Source organism: Camelus bactrianus, chromosome 14 (assembly GCF_048773025.1).
Source record: "Camelus bactrianus isolate YW-2024 breed Bactrian camel chromosome 14, ASM4877302v1, whole genome shotgun sequence".
NCBI lineage: Eukaryota > Metazoa > Chordata > Mammalia > Artiodactyla > Camelidae > Camelus > Camelus bactrianus.
In genome coordinates, this window is record NC_133552.1 from 20,072,826 (window position 1) to 20,087,742 (window position 14,917).

At 41.6% G+C, this 14,917-nt stretch overlaps 1 non-coding gene across 1 annotated transcript; it reads right to left on the reverse strand.

The window, feature by feature from the left end:
- Window positions 1-864: 864 nt before the first annotated feature.
- TRNAS-AGA (transfer RNA serine (anticodon AGA)) lies at window positions 865-937 on the reverse strand. Its single transcript has one exon. It is a non-coding gene; the product is annotated as a tRNA-Ser (tRNA).
- Between the last annotated feature and the right edge of the window lie 13,980 nt (window positions 938-14,917).

The following is a 14,917-nucleotide window of genomic DNA, read 5'->3' on the forward strand; positions in this document are numbered from 1 at the left end:
AAGGAAAACCTTGGGTCCTCTATTTCCCCAGGGTTTCCCCTGACTGTCCAGCCTCTCTGGTCATCGGCCTTCCCTATCCCTTCTGTTTGTCTGGCCTCCTTGTTCACCTCCAGTAGCTGGTCTATTGTCACGTCTCTCTGATTCCACCTCCAAAATATCTCTCAAGTCTGCTCACCTCTGATGATCGCGGGCACCGTCACCCTCTGTCAAGTACCATCCTTGCTCTCCCAGACTCTTGAGATTTTCAGTCACCACATTTTCAGTTTTGTTCCTCTTCAATTCATTCTTCCCTCCAAGCTGGGAGAACTGGAAATACTTCAGTGGCTTCCTTTTGCTTTTAGGAAAGTCACAAATCTCTAACACTGCCTCTATGACCGTAGTCCCTGTATCCACCTTTAGCTCCATCTCACCCTTATTCCCTGGGCTTCTGCCCCCGGCCATGGCCAACTTTCAGTTTGTCTGCCGCATGGCCTCCACATTTGTTGTGTTTCCTTCAGTTTGGACTACTCTCCCATCCCCCACTGAATTCCTCTGCATCCTTCAGGTCTCCATCCAAAAGTCACTTCCTCATAGATGTCCTTCCTCATTTCCCTGACCAGATCACATCCCATACACATTCTTAGTTCTCCATGTAATTTGTCCTTCCTAAAGGCTTTTCCACAATTCATAAACTTGTATTTACATAATTATTTATTGTGTAGCCCATTAGACTCTAAAATACGTGAAGGAAGAGCTCATGGTTTTCTTACTATTGTATTTCCAGGACACACATTCTATATAGGAGATAATCAGTAAATCTTTTTTTTTTTTTTTTTTAAATTTTGGGGGGAGGGTAATTAAGTTTATTTATTTATTTATTTTTACTGGAGGTACTGGGGATTGAACCCAGGACCTCGTGCAGTCTGAGCATGTGCTCTACCACTGAGCTACACCCTCCCCACCTCGTAAATTATCAATTAAAGTTATTTGATAAGATCTGTGGGCTTTCTCAAGAAACCCTAAGAATTTTCCACAGCAATAGAACACACCCCCCTCTGTGTGTGAGTTTGCCTGATTTGCTCACATTGGGGAGCTTTGGTGTCACACGATCAAGGAGGCCATTTATCTTTCCCCAAAGAAAGAGGGAAAGATGAAGAGGGAGAACCTCATGAGAGTTTTTAATCTTTAATGCCAGTTTTGTAGGTCATGGTGATGATCTTGGGCAGGCATAGGGTAGCGTGAGATAGGAAATGTGTTTAATTAACTTATTTCTTCCCCGACACCTCCTCCCCTTGGCCTCCTCATCACAGATTTATGCAGGGGTCCTTTCAGCTTTACAGGAATACACTCTTCATCTCGCTGCCTCCGATCATTTGTTGCTTCTTTCTTTGTCACACTTGGATGGGTTTCAAGAGTGCTGGTCAGGCATTCCAGAGACTGCTCTTCAGTTTGTATTTACTTGATGTTTTCTTTTTTTCTTTTTTTTAAAATTGCAATCTACTTGACAGAGAACACTGTGCAGGGGGTACTGTACAGCTCAGTGGTAGAGCACATTAGCTTAGCATGCATGAGGTTCTGGGTTCAATCCCCAGTACCTCCATTAAAATAAATAAGTTTTTCTTTAAAAAAGGGAACACTGTGTAAGTTTAAGGCGTACAATATACTGATCTGATATGTTTATATGTTACAATATGATTGCCTTTGTACCTTTAGTTAGATAAAGAGTGTATAGGGACCTCTGTAATATCTTTGCAACTTTCTAACAAATAGAAAATGATTACAAATTTTAGACAGGTGTTTCTTGAGCGTATACACGGGTAAGGACTGAATATATATATGTGTGTAAGAGCTGTGTTCTGTGTTTCCTGTATGCTCTCTGCTTGGAATATAATCCTTTCCCCCATCCATCCATCCTAATCTTACTTAAGTGTCCAGGTCCAGCTGAAGGGCCATAAGTATAATTGTCCCCTTTATTGAGTAATTACCATGTGCCAAACACTGTGCTGAGCACATAAGTTATTTAATTTCATCCTTAGTGCATGGTGGGTGGGTATCATTTCCCCTAGTTTTAAAAAAGTAGGTGAGAGCATCAAAGCTTAGAGACTCTGAGTTAACTCCTTCAGTGACATCTGGCTGCCTCCCGAGCCACACACTTCATCTCCCTGTGCCCTGCTGCCTCTGTTTCCCCAGGAAGCATTTCTTGGTCATTTTCAGTGTCACTGATGCCCTCTTCCTCCAAATTGCTGATGTGTTCCTTCTGGCTGTGAGACTCAACTCCAGATTTTACTATGTTCTGTGCTAGCTTGTTGGGGTTGCATGCAGATTCTCCTTGTGTCCCCAGTTGGCTGGGCTGAGGTTGGTCTGCATCAGGCACTCTTTATAGCTGCTTATACCCTCCCTGCCACGCCATGGCATGGAGTGGTGGGAAAATGGAGCGGGAGTTCATTGAGGGAACATCCTAGAACAAGTCAGGGTGCCCAGGGAGGCAGCCCAGACTTTGGAAGTGCCGTGGTAGCTTTGGTCACATTTGCACATGTCCCATGTAGCTAAATAATCACGAAAGGAAATACTGCATCCGTGGAAAAAGCAAGCATAGTTCCCTTTGAAAATAAACAATGTATCTCTTATTAATGGCATGGGATTCTGTGCAGTAGAAAAACGTAAGTGCATGTGAAAATAACAAACATGGCCCAGTGCCACCTCCCAGATGCAGCTTGGTTTTTCTTAAGTATGAGTTGCTATAGCTCTTTTGCTTTCTCAGATGTGAGCCTCTAGCCTAACATTCTCCCAGAATTGTAGGGAGAAGCCGTTCAGCCTGTTTTTACACCGTTACCCGTCCACCATCATACTGTCTTGCTAACTGTCTCTCCATCCACACGCTGATTGGGTTCTGTTCTGTTTCGTGTTCTTAATTGTATGTTCCACTGCTTAACTGCTTTTTCTTCCTGTGAATCCAAATTCCGACTGCTGCGTCTGGTCATGAAGTCTCTCTCTCCCAAGTCCTCTGGGTTGCAATAATCAGGTTAAGTTGCTCTCTCTGCCAGGCATTCTAAATGACACTCACTCCTCTGAGTCCGTTTTCAGAAAAGTAGGTCAAAGTCATAGAGAATAGACTTCCTGTGTGGTGACTTTCTGACTCATCATTAATCACTTCCTTGGGAACAATTGGGAGAATAAATTTCATGTGACTCCAGGCAGGTATCAAGCAAGATCCTCTGTTGAGTCCTGTGAGGATATAGGTAATTTAATGGAACTGGAAAAAAAAATTAGTTTTCCATTTTTCAAACCAGAGATTTCCCCTTTCCTTGTAAGATCTCAATAGCTTCCACTTTTATCATTTCAATAAATCCTGGGAAATGATTCCGAGAAGTTTATTTGTATAGTTAAAAGAGAGTAAAAGGGCTTCTGTGGGTAGGGGACATAAAGAGGTATTCCCAGTCCAATATTGGCACAGACTGTTCTCAGAAATAATTCCTACCCTGTGGGTTGGATGTATTAAATCAGAGGTTTGTGGCTCGGGGAAAGGTAATAAGCCACGTGGACACTTTAGTTGTAAATCGCTTTTACCTAATTGTGACCCAGCTTCACAGGATGAAAAATCATTTGGCTACAGCCCATAATACAGAGATAGTCACACTATAAAAGAAAGTGTCCCTAGAGGGTAACCCCAGCCTTGACATGTCCTTATTACTGCAAGGTGTTTGAAAGCTTTGGCAGAGATTTTTGACTTGTAATCGGTCTAGAATCTTCTCTGGGTGGATTAGCCAATTGTCCTACATCTTTTAGGACTAGGAAGCTCAGAAACAAGGAGAACACACTGACCTTGATTTGGCATGTGGCATTTCAGACAGGGCTGAGCTAGACATGCTGAAGTCCAGCTTCTACAGAGCAAGATAACTAGTACCTAATGGAGACCAGCAACATAGCTTTGGGTATCTCCATCAGAAACTGTACGTGGCCCCCAGTACTAAGCGACCAGTAGGAACACCCCCAAAGCAGCCAGCCTGGCTACTGAGCAAAGGAGCCTTAAGTGTGTTCTCCCTGTGGAGAGACCCTCAGCTCTCCAGTTGCCGTCTTCCAGACAGAAGACAGACAGCCTTATCAAGCCCTTCAAGAATAAGCATGGAGCTGCTGAATGCAGGGATGGGGCACCATAGACAAAACATGCCTATTTTATTGTACTGGAGAACTCCATTCCAAGAAGAAATTCTTAATAATTCAAATATGATCCAGACCCAAACTCAAGGATAAGGGGAAAAAAGGAGCTATGTCAATTCTTTTCCCAACATCTTAATTTGAAAATGTTGCCTGATTTCCCATCTGTGCTTAGCTTCCTTCCTTCCTTCCTTCCTTCCTTCCTTCCTTCCTTCCTTCCTTCCTTCCTTCCTTCCTTCCTTCATTCCCTCATTCACCAACCAGGAACCAGAGCCTCTGCTCAGCCCTGGAGACAGAATATGAACAAGGCATGAGATACTCACAGAGAAGTGACGAGGAGGTGGGTGGGCATAGATTCATTATTACTTCTGCTTCCTCTTGAGAATTTCCTTCCAAATAGCATCACTACCATTGCAGCAATGTCCTTAAAGTAACTGGATAACTGAAAGAGGAAATGTTGTTATTCTAAAATTGAAGTCCAGTGGTGACACACTGTGAATGAGTGTCATGCCAGCAACTTGCCCCAAGAATTGGGGAGTGGGAGGTTACTCAATTGAGTGCAGTTGCTCTTTTTGGAAGAGTCTTGCTGAAGATCTCTGAAGGGAGAGTTCCTGGTATCATTGATGGCGGCTCATCTGATCAAATTTTGTTTCCAATGGAGTCCAGAGGGAATTCACGAAAGCCCTCTGTGACGGGTGGTGGATAAAAAGAGGCAAGACTCTGATGCTCTTTCTGGCCAAACAACAGCTTAACTTCCAGGACTCAGGGCTTCTCTTGCTGTTTAACAGGAGGCAAAGAACATTCATGTGATGGAACAGGGGGCTTGAGAAGGGTGACTGTTTGGTGTGTATGTAACAGGGATGATGGCCGCCATGTTGAATGACGGATGCCCAGAGAGCAGGGGAGAAGGAAGAGCAGCTGCTTGCGATTGTAGTTTAATGTCTTAAAATTTGTATTTCAATAATTTGTTTGCTTGGTGAAAGTGATTTAACGTAAGAAGAGACAACCAGAAATGCGATAAAGCCAAGCAAAATTACAGCAAATGACACTGTTGCAGCAAGTCCTCCTCAAAATGCCCCACTCTGTGTTTCTACAAAGTCCTCATCCAAACACATGGCAGAAGACAAGACTCCTGTCAACAATTTCTGCTCTAAGTGAGAATGTGGGGTTGGAAAAATAACGTACAATGATGGGGTTCTCTCAATTGGATTCTCTGGTTAAAATATTGACTTAAACTTTAACAGGCGCCACTGTTTGTTCTAGTGTGGTTGAGAAAGATGGAAAATCACAGCCATTTCCCCCTACAAAAGGCTTCTGGAAGGTTACTGGGGATTGCTCTCCTTTGTCCAGGGGGAAGTTTTGTAGGGAGTCTGGGGAAGTGCAATTGAAGGAGCTGGCTGAGCTTTTGGCCTCCGTGAGGGAGCTGCACACTCCTTTCCGACACCCCCCACCACGTGACCATTCTAGGAGCTGTAGAATCCTTCCCCCTTCCCCTTCAAGAGTCTCAGGCACGGATACTGACACCTTCTATGAGTCAAACTATTGTGTGATACTGTGTGTTACTGTCTGTTGTAGGCAGTTCTGGGCTGTGAAATGCTCTAAACCTCATCTTTTGGTCATCTTACAAAAATACTAAGGTGAGATTCCTATCTCATATGTGGTGACCTCCTTGGGCTCCCATCTCAGGGTTCACACCCTGGCAGGGTCACCCCAAAGCTCACCATGTGCAACTCACAGTCTCCGCTTTGACCATCCTCCCCTGCAGGCGCGCACAGCACTCACCACCACCCAGTCCCAGCTCTGGGAGCCGCAGTCACTATAGGTTGCGTTTATGGAGGCGGGCATCCTAGGATGGCTTTGACGGAGCTCTGGGCATCTTTTACTTGGGAAATCCTCAGCCCCTCCTTTCCGGCTGTGTGAGAATAGAGACTTAACAGGCTGAGAAAATTAACTTCAGTCAGATTTTTTTTTCTGGCCTTGGGATCCTTTTTCTAAACAAGGTCTGAGTCTCTAGGACCAGCACAAGCCACAAAGAGCCATGAAACAGCAGCCCCTGGGGAGCAATTTGGATGGAGAAGCTGAGAATATCATGAAAAGCCTTTGCCGTCAAAGGAGCCAGGATACTCTTCAGCTCAGGGACCGCATCAAGCTGCATTAGCATCTTCCCCCAAGGCAGGGAAAATGAGGAATGACAGACAATAGGTTAGTCTGGGTGGGCCTTGCTGCATACAAAGGGCGATTAGGACCATGGGATTAGTCTCTCAAGACTTAAGAGCTTTGCAGGTTATTTTGTCCAGTGGTTTTCAAATGCTCTAAATTTAGCTCTGAACCTGCATTCAGGGAAACCATCATGGAAGCACATTACTGAAAACAGAGAAAGGCGAGTGTGTTCTGATGGAAGCAGGAATGGGACAAATCCTGGAATCTGTCTATTTAGACCCCAACTCAAACGCTATGGGGCTACATGGTCCAATATGGTAGCCATTCACCACATAGGGCTATTTAAATGTAAATTAATGAAAATTAAATAAAATTTAAAATCCGGTGTCTCACTCACATGAGCCACATGTCAAACACCCAATAGCCTCTAGTGGCAAGTAGCTCCCTATTGGACAGCATGGATGTACAGCTGTTGCCGATGATGTAACTGGTGTCCAGGTTCTTGTCCCGTCCCAGTAAGAATTCAGAGACAAGACATAGTGGTTACAAAGTAAAGTGAGGATTTATTAAAGGATGGATAAGTACACTCTCAAGGGGAGAGCAGGCGGGCTCAGGTGAGTGGCTGCCCTGAGTTTCTTTGGCAAGTTAGTTACATAGGGTGTAAAATTGAATGGGCGGAATAGTCATTGAGGAGGGAAGGGTTTGGGGTCATGTTTCCTGATTTTCATCCCAACTCCACCTTCCCAAAGGGAGGAGGGATTTTTGTCCTTATTTTTTCTGGATCAGAAACGTCATGGCGTCGGTGCAGGATGGGTACTTTTAATCTGCAAAGCTAATTTTATTAAAATGAGGGCATAATGAGCAAAAGGTTACATTCAGACACTGGAAATTCCTGCCTTTTCTCACCTTTCTTTGTTCGTCTCCAGGCCACTCATCACCCCAAAAGGTGTGACCACTTATCAGTCCAAAGGTTCCTGCTTTTCTTTCTCTGCCCAGGGACCCCTCATGCTTGCATGATGTTTGGTTTCCTGCATTTGGTGTGTGTCCCCCTTTATCTGCTCATATCTAGCTGTCTGCCTGCTCTAACAGAATGTTTCCATTATATCAGAATTTCTACTGAACAGCACTGTTCTAGAGTCTAGGAGATCTCTAAGGGGACTCTGGAACTTCTGGGACCCCAGGAAACAGCTAGAAAACCACTAGTCTAATCTAACATCTGAGCCAGAAGAGAAGCCCAAAGAGGCAGGGGATGGTTTGCCAGCCACGTGACTGGTTTTTTTAAAGAACGAGGTTTGGAAAAGGACTTTAAATTTTATACATGTGCAGTCAGCCCCAGGCATAGAAATAGAGACATTTAAACTCACATCAGGCCCCAGCAGATGTGGAGGGAAATACTGTCAATTAGCGAGAGGCTAATTAACCTTTCTTTGCCACAGACACTCTGGTAGGGTCTAGAAAGTGTTTTGCTCGGAGCTGCAGGATTGCTTGCTATGGAAACAATGCATGATTATAATGTCGATTTCTTGACTTTGTTCAGAAGCTGGCAGTAGAGGGCAGATCTTGCCAGCGGTCACCCCTGCAGTTAGAAAGGAAAGGGATTAGAAAATAGGAAGATATTTTAATTAGTGAAGCAGGGAGTTTGGGATTCTCTACAGGGATATTCTATCCTGCATAGCATCTTCCAATACGAGTATTTCAAAGTGACTTTCTAATCACATCTTGTTATTTCTCAATCTAAATATTATTATTATTATTTTAATTATTATTATTTTGCAAAACACAGAGGCTTGGATGAGGGGACTATTATAGATGAGGCAGAGCGTCCTCCAGGACCCAGTAACTGACTGTGCTTTTTCCAAGGGCTCAGAACGTGCTCAATTCTTTTACATATCTGGTAACTTCTTCTGTCCTGTCCAAATCACCCTGCGGCTGTCACTGAGAGATGTCTATTTACAAGGAAATTCCCTCAAAAGGGCCGAGCCAGAAGTAGCATCTCCATGTATCCAGCCAGCCAGCAGTCTCGGTAGCCCCTTAAGCAGCCCGCAGTTAAGGGATGTGAACTCGGTGTCAGGCACAGTGCTGGGCACAAAGGCAGCTGTATAAAGACAAGAATAGTATCTAGTAATAATGGAAACTGACTGCTGAACTCACGGTTACATGATGGGGTGTTTGTGATAGTAGCAATCTGTAAAGAGTGATGGCGGTGGTGCGAAGGATTAGCTCCCATTTCTACACTGAAATTGTTCTCTCTAATATCAGGCTGCTGAACTTCTGCATGTGTTATTTCCTTGGCTTCTTCACCTGTCTAGATCATTTCCGTTTATTTATCAAAGTTCAGTTGAGATCACCTTTATCTGTGAATCCTCTCTGACCGTACCACTGTTCTGAATGACAGGCAGAGTGGGGTGCATTTTCCTCACTGTTCTGAAGGCAGCCCATAAATATCTCTATTCAATACATCGCATTGTTTTGTAATTATTTGTTTCTATTTCTTTTACCCCTTTAGAGTATGAGCTCAACCCCTCTAAGACCCAATTTCTTCATCTAGAAAATGGGATAATGTGAAGAGAGAACATAAGTTCTCAAATAAATAATAACTAATATTACCATATGGATGAGTGGATGGAGGATGTGCTGGATGACTTAGGTCATGAAAAATGAAAAGAAATGATCAGGTAGAGAAAATGATCTTATTTTTGGTAACATCCTCTTTCAGGTTTGAAATACATCTAAAGCTGAGAACTAATTTGTTGAAAGTTTATCATTCACATCTCTAAGGTATCTTTTTTTTTAATTGGTTCATTCATTTATTCAAAAGTGATTATCATAAACATATACGTGGGATGTTTTCGAGATTTTTGGCCGAGGAGGGACCCAGAACCCGCTCTGGAAGAGTTTAAAATCAAAGACACATGAAACAGTTTACCTTGCATGTAACTAGTGTGCTTAACTAACGTGTAGTTAACCCTACATATCACTAGTAAATGCAGAAATTCAGAATATACATACTGAGTTCAGGATTTGCAGATACTAACTGCTATATATAAAACAGATAAACAACAAGGTCCTACTGCATAGCACAGGGAACTATATTCAATACCTTGTAATAGCCTATAATAAAAAAGAATATGAAAAGGAATATATATATATATATAGATGCTTTTGGATAAGAGGACCCAGTATATTAAGCATGATGTCATTTGTCTCTAAATTGGTCTACAGATTAAATGTAATTTATTCACATTCAATCTGGAATCTTTCATGGAACTTGATAAGCAGATGCCAAAATTTATATGGAAAACAAATCACAAGAATAGCGGAGACATGCCTATAGAAAATTAACAAGATGAGAAGTGTTTTACCAGTTGTCATTGCCCTATGTTTATAATAAAGCTTTAATTAATTAAGAAAATGTAATATTGTATAGGAATATAAAATAGACCAATGGATTTATACTTCCATCACCTAGAAACAGGACCACACGTGGAACGAAATCTGATAAATACTGGAGTGTCACTGTAGATCAGCGAGGAAAGAATGGGTTATTCAACAAATGATATTATGATTATTTGTCTTCCATAAGGACAACTACTTAAAAAGCATACACAAAATTCAATTTAATGGGGTAAAGACCCAAATATGGAAACCACAAGTATAAGATATTGGGGAGAATATATAGAATAATATTTCTATGATGGCAAGGTAGGAAAAAAATACTAAAACAAGATCCAAAAAAGCACAAACCACAAATGAAAGATTGGCTAATTCAACTGAGTAAAGTTAAGAATGTCTGTTAATCAAAAGACCCCTAAATATAAACAATAAAGAGAAAGCACTTTTCCTCCCAAAGAGTGGTGGTAAAATACATGAATAAACACTTGACAACAGAGCCAACCCAAAGAGCTCTTAAACTTATAGGAAGTGCTCAATCTTTTTAACAATGAGGACTTTGCAAACTAAAACCGCAGTAAGTTAAAATGTTATCCTTCACAGTGAGTTAAAATGTTATACTTAAGCTGTGGTAAGGATGGCGCTCAATGGGAAAATATAATATAATATAATATATAATTCTCATTGTAAACTTTCCATAATTCCTTTGGAAAATAATTTTGTCTTTCGTAGTAAAGTAAAAAATACGCATACCTTATGACAGCAAATTATACACACACACGTATTTGGACACACATATATGCCTTGCACAGGAGCATCTACAGTCTATACAAGAACGTTCATTGAGGCATCATGTGTACTGAACAACTGTTACAGCCATTAACACAAGTGAAGCCCACAAAAAAAATATCTAATGAAAAAGCAAGATGGAGACTACAAGCAATACGGTTTATATAAAGAACAAAAACAGACAGAAAAATGGTACCATATGTGGTTTATCTAGGGAAGATGACCAGGACTGAGTATAGAATTTGCAGGGCCCAGTGCAAAATGAAATTGTAGAACTCCTTATTCAAAAAGCAGGAAAAAACTTTTTCCTTTTGTTGGAAGTCTCTTCCTCCATCTGTCATGGTATTTGTGCAGAAGAAAAAGCTAAGCTTTTCTTAGCCCATCACAGGCTCCTGGAGCCCACAAGCACCTGACATCAACCCTCTTCTCTCCCAACCCCAGGCCCCTGCCAGGAGAGGAGGGTAGTGCTGGGAGCTGAGCTAGGGCAGGCGAGTGGGCACTGAGAACCCATTCTAGGAAGGTGGTGGGAAATAGGACCATGCATAAGCTGAAGGATAAAAATGAAAATTCTGCATGAATAAAGATTCTACAAGCAAAGTGAAAAAATGGACAAAATGGAAAAAAATATTTATGATTCGTCATCCAAGGGGCTAATTTCCATAATATATAAAGCACTTCTATAAGCAATATGAAAAAGAACAAAAATGACCAGAGCATCTGGACAATTCACAGGAAAAAAATCTATATATGGTTCTAAACATTTGAAAAGACTAAACTTTATCTATAATAAGATGAATGAAAATAAAAAATACACAAAGAAACTATTTTTAATCCATTAGGTTGAAGATAAAACATTTTGACAGCACTCTCGCCAAAGCACTCTCATATACTGCTAATGGGGAAATAAATGGGCACAACTGTTTTCAATAATAGTTTGTCAATATCTTTCAGCACGTCATGTGCAGATGCTCTTTGATCCTAAATGAACTTCTGTATGTCTGAAATTCCACGTATATATGGATATTAATTGCAGGTGTTCATAATGCCAAAAGATTGGAAATAACATAAATACCCTATAATAAGGGAGAGGTCATATCTGGTTCTTTGAAAGTGGATTGGAGTGGAACATCATGCTAGTATTAAAATATTGAGGGAGCTCTGCCTGTGCTAATAAATGATCACCAAGATATCCTGCTACGTGGAAAAGCAAGAGGCAAAGTAAGATGAGTATGCGATCATCTGTGGCAGTCAAGAGCAAGGGGAGACAGACAGAGATGGGACAAAGAGAGAACACGTATCTGTTCATATACCTGCATCCTCTGAAATCACAGAGCACGTACCAGTGGTGACAACTGAGGAGGACAACTGGGAGCTTGGAAAACAGGGTGGGAGAGAGATTTTTTTTTCCCCCGTTTACCCCTTTTGCACTTAAAATCTTGATTTGTGTACATGTGTTAACTATCCAAAATAAAATTTTTAAAAACCCAAAGCTCAAGTTATGAAATATTGCCAATTCATCATCGATGAAAAGCTATCACATTACTTCAGAAACAGATCCATGTTGAGGTGTAAGAGGACCCCAAGTGTGCCTGTTGAACAAAGATAACAGGATATTTGGGAGACCATAAAAACACTCCACCGTGGCTTTCTGTGTGTCCTGAGCGAAACATATATATTCCCTAGAGCGAGGTAGCATAATAACAGCGTGAAGATTTAAAGACTGAGAAAAAAATCCTTCTTTTTTTGTGTGTCGTTTCCCTAATAAAATATGTCAGTGATCTAATCACCCAGTAGTATATTTTGTATACCCACTGTTTACTATGCACTGTTAGAGTCGGGGGTGGGGAGAGGGAACGGGCTACATAAAGTTGAGTAAGACGTAGTCCTTGCCCTTTACAAAGCAACACACCTATAATCGAGGAAGATTCCTGCACACAGGAAGCACTATTTCTCTTCTCTGTAAAGAATTCAATTTCTGTATGCGATCTATGGCCACTTCCAACTCTATCTTTTAATTCTAATTCTATCTTTTAATTCTAATTAGCAAGTAATAAAAGACCATATAGTGTTGAGAGTGCTGGAGTGTAAGGTCTTGGTGCGGTAGAGTTTTGACAAAAGGGAAACCATGAAGACTGGAATCATGGAAGAAATCCTCTTCCGGGGGAAAGCTGGTTATGGATGTGGGTGGGAACTGGCTTACCTGGAAGGCTGTCTTCTACTGCAGCTTTCTCCTCTTTGCACGGTTTGATGTCTCTCCTCCGCTGGGTTAGGCGTGGCGAATGTCCCAGTCTTCCATCCATGAGCGCGAACAACTGTTTGACAGTGGAGAATAGGAGTCCAATTTGGAGATTACCAGTAGATATAAATAAGTAGCGAGACCTATTGCCATTTTGTATTTTACTTCGAGGTCCTACGTATAGAAGATCTGGATAAGTCTCTTTTCACTCACGTTGAAAAGAAAGGATCCAGGGCTCTAGAGCGAATGGGTCCGGATCTCCTTGACCGACTTCGTCACCTATTAGCTGCGGAACGTGGACAAGTTGTTGGTCTTCAGCTTATTTACTAAAAAAATGGGAAAAAATTGGGGGAGGCTATGCATGTGTAGAGGAAGAAGGTACATGGGAAATCTGTGTACTTTCCTCTCAGTTTTGTTCTAAATCTAAAACTGCTCTAAAAAAAGTCTTAAAAATGAGGACAATAACTACTTTGCAGCATTATTATAAAGATTAAGTGAAATGAAGATAAAGAACATATATTAGATACCTAAGAGACTGAAGCCATTAATTTTGATTATTATTCCAACTCTAAGCTGCTCTTTTCTCCCCCAGGGTGGGTCCAGATCTGGAGGTGAGTAAGCCTTTCCCTCTGTGAGGGTTTCCTCATCCTTAGATAGGTACATGTCATTACACTTAGTTATAAGCTCTTAAGACTAATTCTTTCATTTTCAATTTTCATTAATAATAATAATAATAATAATAATAGTAATTACAATGACCCTTTCTTGATCACCTGCTCTCTTCCAGGCCCTATGAGCTTACAGTCTACACAAACTAATACCACCAATAACCCTATAATGTTTCTTAAAACTTTTGATTTATAATCATTTATTTTTTTTATCATAGACAGCAAAACTGAAATGTTAAGTGACTTGTTCTAAATCATCTCATAATTGAAACCTATATCCACAGTTCTTTCATGTGTCTAGTCATATGCTGGGCATCGTACTAAAGAAATTGATGAGAGATAATTCCTGTCATTAAGAATTTACTACTTGAAGAAGGCAAATCAATATCTTCTATCACTGAGCTCATAATCATGAGCAGCAACAGCCAGAGTCAAATTGCAGAAATACTTAAAAAAAGAAAGACAGGGAAAAAAAAAAAAAAAAAAGACAGAACCTGTAAAACCTCCAATAACAGGCATCTAATTAATTGCAGCAGTCAACTAACAAGGCTCCTTTCCTCTGCTCCCCCCTCCCCTTTTCCACTCTGTACTTTTAGGACAAAGAAACAAATGACAACAAAATTTGTCATCAGGGATAGAGATGAAGTTGTTGATGCTGATTTGAATTCCAGGGATGTGCTGGTGGGTGGTTGTCACAGGGGGATAGTGACTGACAGAAAGTTGTCAACAGATCCCAGCAAGAAATACAAATTCCTTTCCTTAAATGATACAAGCATCCTTTCCTTAAATGATACAAACAAGAATTTAGCTGTAAGAAGCCCTCTGCACAGAGCAGGAGAGCCTGCAGAGAGCTCGTGGTTGGAGATGCAGCTTCCTTATATCCCCTCCCCCGTATTTCCTATACCAGGGCACACAAACAAAGACACCACTGCATGGGGCTGATGATTTGGTCAGGCCCTTCCCGACAGTATGCTGGGCTTTCCCAGGTTGACGGGGGTAGGGGGGTGGGGGGGGGTTGGGGAGGTGTCTTTATATTGCTGTGGCATTTCTTGACAGCTGTGAGAGAGGAAAGTAGCAATGCTGTCTAGAACAAATTATTATTCAACTGGATCCACAGCAAATTATTATTCAACTGTGTCAGGGCAGGAATGCATTTTGCCTTCGGGAGATTCACCTCCCTTTCTCACCGGGTTGGGAGCTAGTATGAGCCAACCTTGCACATTGCTGGGTGAAGGATGCAGACCGTAGTGAAGTGATCAATCCAGGAGTCTCTGATAACTGACCATCCCAAGTAGGCGCACACTTTCATTTTGCCAAAAGTCCAGTCTTCACTGTTAGGCTCAGAAACATCCAGGACTGAAAAATACAGTTACACAGGTTATGCACTGCACAACTCTAGAGGACCTGCTGTTTTATGGAGGCGCTGGACTCTGCTCAGTCTCCAGTCCATCTGCCTCCCTACTGATCACTGTTCAATGATCATGGATGGACAGGGTAACATTGCAGGATCTCAGTAATCAAAATAGTAGGATCTCTTTTC